Raw genomic sequence first — 5,927 nt, forward strand, 5'->3', positions numbered from 1 at the left:
CTGCCAGTCAACATAGGTTCATGGATGAAGATAAAATCAAATGCTCATGCATAAAATGTTGTAACATGCCATATAGAGACGTTGATACTGTTAAGCATCATTTGTACAAGTCAGGTTTTGTTGAGGAATACTGGTTTTGGGATAAACATGGCGAAACATCCATTAATGATGACAATACGTTTTTAGGGGTGGATGATTCAAACACAAATTTGAATGAAGATGCATGTTCTTATAGAGAAATGCTCATAGATGCAATGGCTCTTGATTTAAATACTAGTAATCCTATGGAGGAGCCAATTGCACTAGATAAAAAATTCTTTGATATGCTAGATGCAATCGATAAAGAATTGATGCCTGGATGTAAAAAAGTCACACAACTGTCTGTTGTAGCTAGACTATTGAATATAAAATCAGAGTCACTACTAGAAAAACAACCTTGTACGACGTGCAATGCACGTCGTAAAACAATCAGACGACGCGCAAATGCGTGTCAACGAAGGCCCTCTCATAACGAGAGACGACACGCTTTTGCGCGTCATCTATAGACAACGCGCATTTACTACGCGCATTTATAACACGCATTTACGACGCGCATTGTGTATCAAGGAATAAAGGAAGAAGACACACATTTATGTGTCGTAACCTTACGACACACGTGTTTATGACACACAATGAATATCAAGGAAGCCCATGTCATAAAGGAAGAAGACACGCATTTTTGCATGTCATAATTTTAAATGTTTTTAAAATTATATATTTTTGATAGATTTACTAATTTTCAAATTAAATAACACATTAAAAGTCTCATAATACAAAATAAAATACCACAAACAATATAGATAATTCATTGCACTATTATGTCAAATACAAATAATCATTCCAATAGTAAGTAAATGTAACACATTGCTAATATTGCATAATATTTATTATAGAAAACAAAACATGTACAACATTAAAAGAAACCCATGACTAAATTCTCCTTTGACAATTTCCTTTCTAAAAGAATAACCTGATGCAGGAACTTTGGGAGCCTTCGGGGCATGGAAGGAGGTTGCCAGAGCTATCAGAACCTACACATGGCAAATCGGTAACTTAACATGCAATACAATAAACAAATCCTACATTATTTATTTTGCAAAAGAGTAACTATAACACCAGTGTTTGTGAAGGTCCCCATGGCTCTATCATTACCCCAATCCATGTACTCCAAAATCTTTCTTGTTCCTGCATGCTGTAATGGCATTCTTGCAAGTGCTTCTTCTCCCATGGATCTTTGAACAGAAACTTGAATAAATTTTAAACTTTTAATTATATTTGAATGTTTTTTTGTTGTATATACAATAACTGAATTTGACATTTACAGTTTAGAAGTTGGAATCGGAAGAATCTTAATCTGTCATGCCTTTAATTGGCTGGAAATGGAATGGAATTTAACAAAAAAGGAAGAATAGAATTGAATAGTGAATCCCATCAAACATGGAATTTGAAGGAATCTGATATAATTTAATTCCATCCATTTGCCAATCAAAAATGCCATGGAATGGAATCTCCAATTCCAATTCCATCAGAACCATGATAAGCATACCTTGACACATTTTCCATCATCTGAAAATGATAGAGCAAGAACTCGAACAAGTTCCATAAAAGTACCTGTTCGATATACATCCTGTACATAAATATAATTTATATTTATATTTTATAACAAATCAATTATTGAAAAAGGAAGTGTTCCTCACTGTATTGGGGTTCAGCTTTGGCTATCATCAACATTACAAGTTGTCTCATTATTGTCCACCGCCACATGGAATAAGCTGCAGAAGAAAGTTCAAAAGAAGGAAACCAAATTCAAAATTCTTAAAAAAAGTATCCAAGGACTTTGATACCTGTAAACTTTAGTTCCTTATCCAACTTATCCTGCAATACATCCATCACACCCTTCTCATCCGTCACGAAAACGCCCATGGCATAAATAATTCAAACATCAAAGCCTCAATAACAAAACCAAAGGGCAAATATGTCATTTTTTTTGAAAAATCAAACCCGGACAAACAAACCTGAGGGTGGAGGAGGTGCACGCCACCCCATTGCCACTAAATCAGGGTTGACTTTCTGACTGGCCTCCTAAGTATGGCAATAAGTTCCTTAGCAAACCGAGCATTTGTTGCTGTAAAGAAAGTGTATGATATCCCTTTAGCCCCGACTCTTCTTGTTCTCCCAATCCTATGAACATAATCTTCCAAGGAACCCGAGAAATCATAATTTATCACATATTTCACATCCTTCACATCTACATTTTCATTTTCATTTTTATAAATATTAAACAATCAACAATATGAATCATTAAATATATAATAATTAGTTGAGAAATTAAACGTACCTAAGCCACGAGCTGCAACATCTATTGCTATCGTTATTGGACTTTTACCAGCTTTGGATTCGGATAAAACTCAATCTCTTTCTGCTTGACTTTTATCTCCATGGATTGATAATGCGGACCACCCGTCCATTCTAAGTTGGCGGGTGATTTGGTCACACCCTTTTTTCATATCCATAAAAATTAGAATTCTAATCCCATCCATGATTTCATCTAGCAGTGTCACCAATCTGAAAAAAAAATTATCAAATTTTATTATTTTAAAGCGTCTAAAAAGTTGAAAATAAAAAATCATCTATAAAAACGGTCGGCTTACTTGTTGTACTTTTGATTCTCAGTAACAATATGAACATGTTGCTGAACCGAATGGTTAGCTTTTATGTCTTGTGAACCAATCACCACCTGTCCAAATTTCAAATGTCCAAAAAAAAAGGATTAAATATGAACATATGGTGAAAATAGAAAAAAAAAGCAATTACTTTGTATGGGTTGTAAAGAAACTGTCTTGCAAGTTGTTCGACTTCCTTTGGCCATGTAGCACTCCAATACAAGGTTTGACAATCTAGTCGAATCTGTGTATATACAAAATCCCATAAGATAAGAAAAAATTGAAAATATATATTTTAGTTTTCTCTTATTATAAAAGGAAGGTTAAAAACTACTAATCACAATTCTAAAACCTATGAAACAATTTTTTTCATTTGAGGTTCAAAACCCATGTCAATCAGCCTATCTGCCTCATCCAACACAAGGTAAGTCACCCTCCTCATGTTTGTATGATGAGACTCCAACATATCAATCAATCTTCCAGGTGTAGCAATGATAATGTCAACACCTAAAAGAAAAGATTTAAAAAAAATGATGATGAAACATGTGCTTTAGGAACAACAAAGATAGATAGATATAATGTTGGAAAATGTTGAATAAGCTGAAGAAGCATTAGGATATACTCGATCCATAGTAGTAAAGTCATCTTTGAGCTTATCATCACCTACCTTTCTGTAAATCACGAACTTGAGGACCTTGTGGAACAACACCATAAATGCAAGTATTCTTAATCTTTGAAGATGCGCCAAATTTAGTTGCTTCTTGTTGTATTCGAACAGCAAGTTCATGAGTTGGAGCTAAAACTAACACAATCGGTCCATCTCCTTTTACTGTGATACTTGTAAACTTGCTGGAAATGGATTATCCTATTCATGTTCTGATTGTGAATTTGACCTTCACGTCCTTTGTGCTCATTCTATTACCGATACTTCCTGTACTCATCAACCCTCAATGGTTCTCCCCAATCAAACTCATAGTCAAGAAATGGATCCACAAAGTGGTCAGAACTCTTACCAAGCACAAAATGTATGCCCTCCTACTAGTGTTCATAACCCTATTACTAATTTCCAATATTCTTCCATGGCTCCTGTTACTATTGGGGTTCAGCTTCGCGATTTCAGCTCTATATTTCTCTTCATCCTGCAATAAATGTTTAGTTCTTCTAATTCTTTCTTAAGTTCACTGACTTCCTTATTCATATACATCTCTATTGCCTGATCTTGTCCTTCCATTGACTCAAGCTCCTACAACATGAATTTTTATGAACATTTATAATTAACTATTTAAACATAGTTTCTGAGATTATTAGGTTTAAAATGTGATGGAATATCATCTTATGACTTAGTTGTTCATCAAGTGTGAAATGTTCTCTGGTCCAATCACAAAAAGCACCAAGTCACCTTTTATGATTTGTAATGGTTCCTCCGTACTTTTCCTTCCATTCCCAAACTCGCTTTGTGAACTCTTCTCTACCTAATTCAGCCCTCTTAATTCCTTCAAATGCCAACATTCTTTCAACAACCAACTGAAAACAATATATGTTAGATATATAATATATTAACTAAGTAGAATAATACAATAATCAGAAATCCATTTGTGGAAAAGCTCAAACCTGAGTTGCAACGCCAACATGACCAGTTCCAGGGAGCCAGAGTGTAGGTCTGCCCTTCATCCTATTGTATCTGATCATAATATCCTGGAACACAATTGCAAATATGAATGGTTTGTTTTTTTACAAATTGAATGAAGAAAAAATGATGAATTTTACAAAGTTTTTATGTGAATCTATGTTGTTAGTAAACATTTACCTAACCTCAAGAGTTACAAACATAGCATGTCCTATGTGCAATGAACCAGTCACATTTGGAGGTTGCATTGTGACAACAAAAGGTTCACGTCCCTTATGTTTGGCTAGAAATACCCTTGGGAATCCCACCTAGAAGCAATCAATGGTTAATACGTAGAAATGATGATATGAGAATCATTTTTTTCACTTAATACGAAACATGACACATTCGATCAAAAGCAATACCAGTTGTATACGAAAAATGCTTACCTTTTTCTTCGAACGGAGGGTCAATTGAGAAGCGATTGTTTGAGATATCGATGTTCTCACTCTTTCCAGATGAAATGCCTTCATTCTGGTATAATAAAAGTGGGTACTACTTAGACATATATATATATATATATATATATATATATATATATATATATATATATATATATATATATATATATATATATATATATATATATATATATACATTTAGGCTCATTAAGTGTGGCCATAAAGCTAGGGTTCCATGATACAAAAGAAGAACTTTGAAATTACCTGGTTCAATTCAACACCCCCATCAGAAAGGTTTCCATTATCTTCAGATTCATCTTCTATATAACCTTTGTCAAAACATGTGAGAACAAATTTAAACTATTGATAACCAAATCAATAAACAAGAAATTTAAACGCCAGATGTTGCAGGGTGTATGATCTTTATGACTAAGAGTCAAAAAATTTACTTAAATATGTGTGAAATCAAACCAATGTTTTTACCAGATTGTCATAATTATATCGTACATATGTAACTAGCCCTAATTTGTATATCTCCCTTTTTAGCACTATAAGAATCCAAAAATCACAAAGGTTAAACTATCTGCAATTGTGATTTCTGCCAGTTTAACACTCAATAATCCCCATATTTGACCAATTACTGCATAACTATAAAAAAAATCGGATATTCTATACCTGAATCAGAATCGTTGTCTGAAGAAGACGAATGCGAGGCCCAACTCTTGGGGTTCCAAATTGAGGAAAAAAGTTTACTAGCACCACCAACAACAAATTTGGCAGGGAAAAAAACTCCATATAATCAATTAGGGCTTTCTGGTTGGGGAGGCGCAGTAGGGCAGTCATATGGAGTCTTTCTGGTAGCGCTTAGCCACCGTTTATAGACTTTTCCACTGGATCTGCCGCCACCGCCATCTATGGCAGACTGACGATCGGAATCCATGATGAGAGAATAGGTTAGTAGGGGAGAAGTAGGAGGAAGTAACAACCGACAAATGAAATTGAAAGGCAGAGGCGCTACACTCCTTTTTTTTGTTCGTGTCACCACACATCAACATAGAGAAATCAAGAACCCCTGCTGTCACACCCCAAAACCAAGAACGGCGGAAACGTTCTGGGGCGGAGGACATCATGTACAGTATCACAACAATGAAAGGTAGT

General features: G+C 34.7%; 1 pseudogene; it reads right to left on the reverse strand.

The window, feature by feature from the left end:
- Window positions 1-1,123: 1,123 nt before the first annotated feature.
- Window positions 1,124-5,681, reverse strand: LOC111885044 (DEAD-box ATP-dependent RNA helicase 20-like; annotated as a pseudogene).
- Window positions 5,682-5,927: the final 246 nt, after the last annotated feature.

This window comes from Lactuca sativa, chromosome 5, assembly GCF_002870075.4.
Source record: "Lactuca sativa cultivar Salinas chromosome 5, Lsat_Salinas_v11, whole genome shotgun sequence".
NCBI lineage: Eukaryota > Viridiplantae > Streptophyta > Magnoliopsida > Asterales > Asteraceae > Lactuca > Lactuca sativa.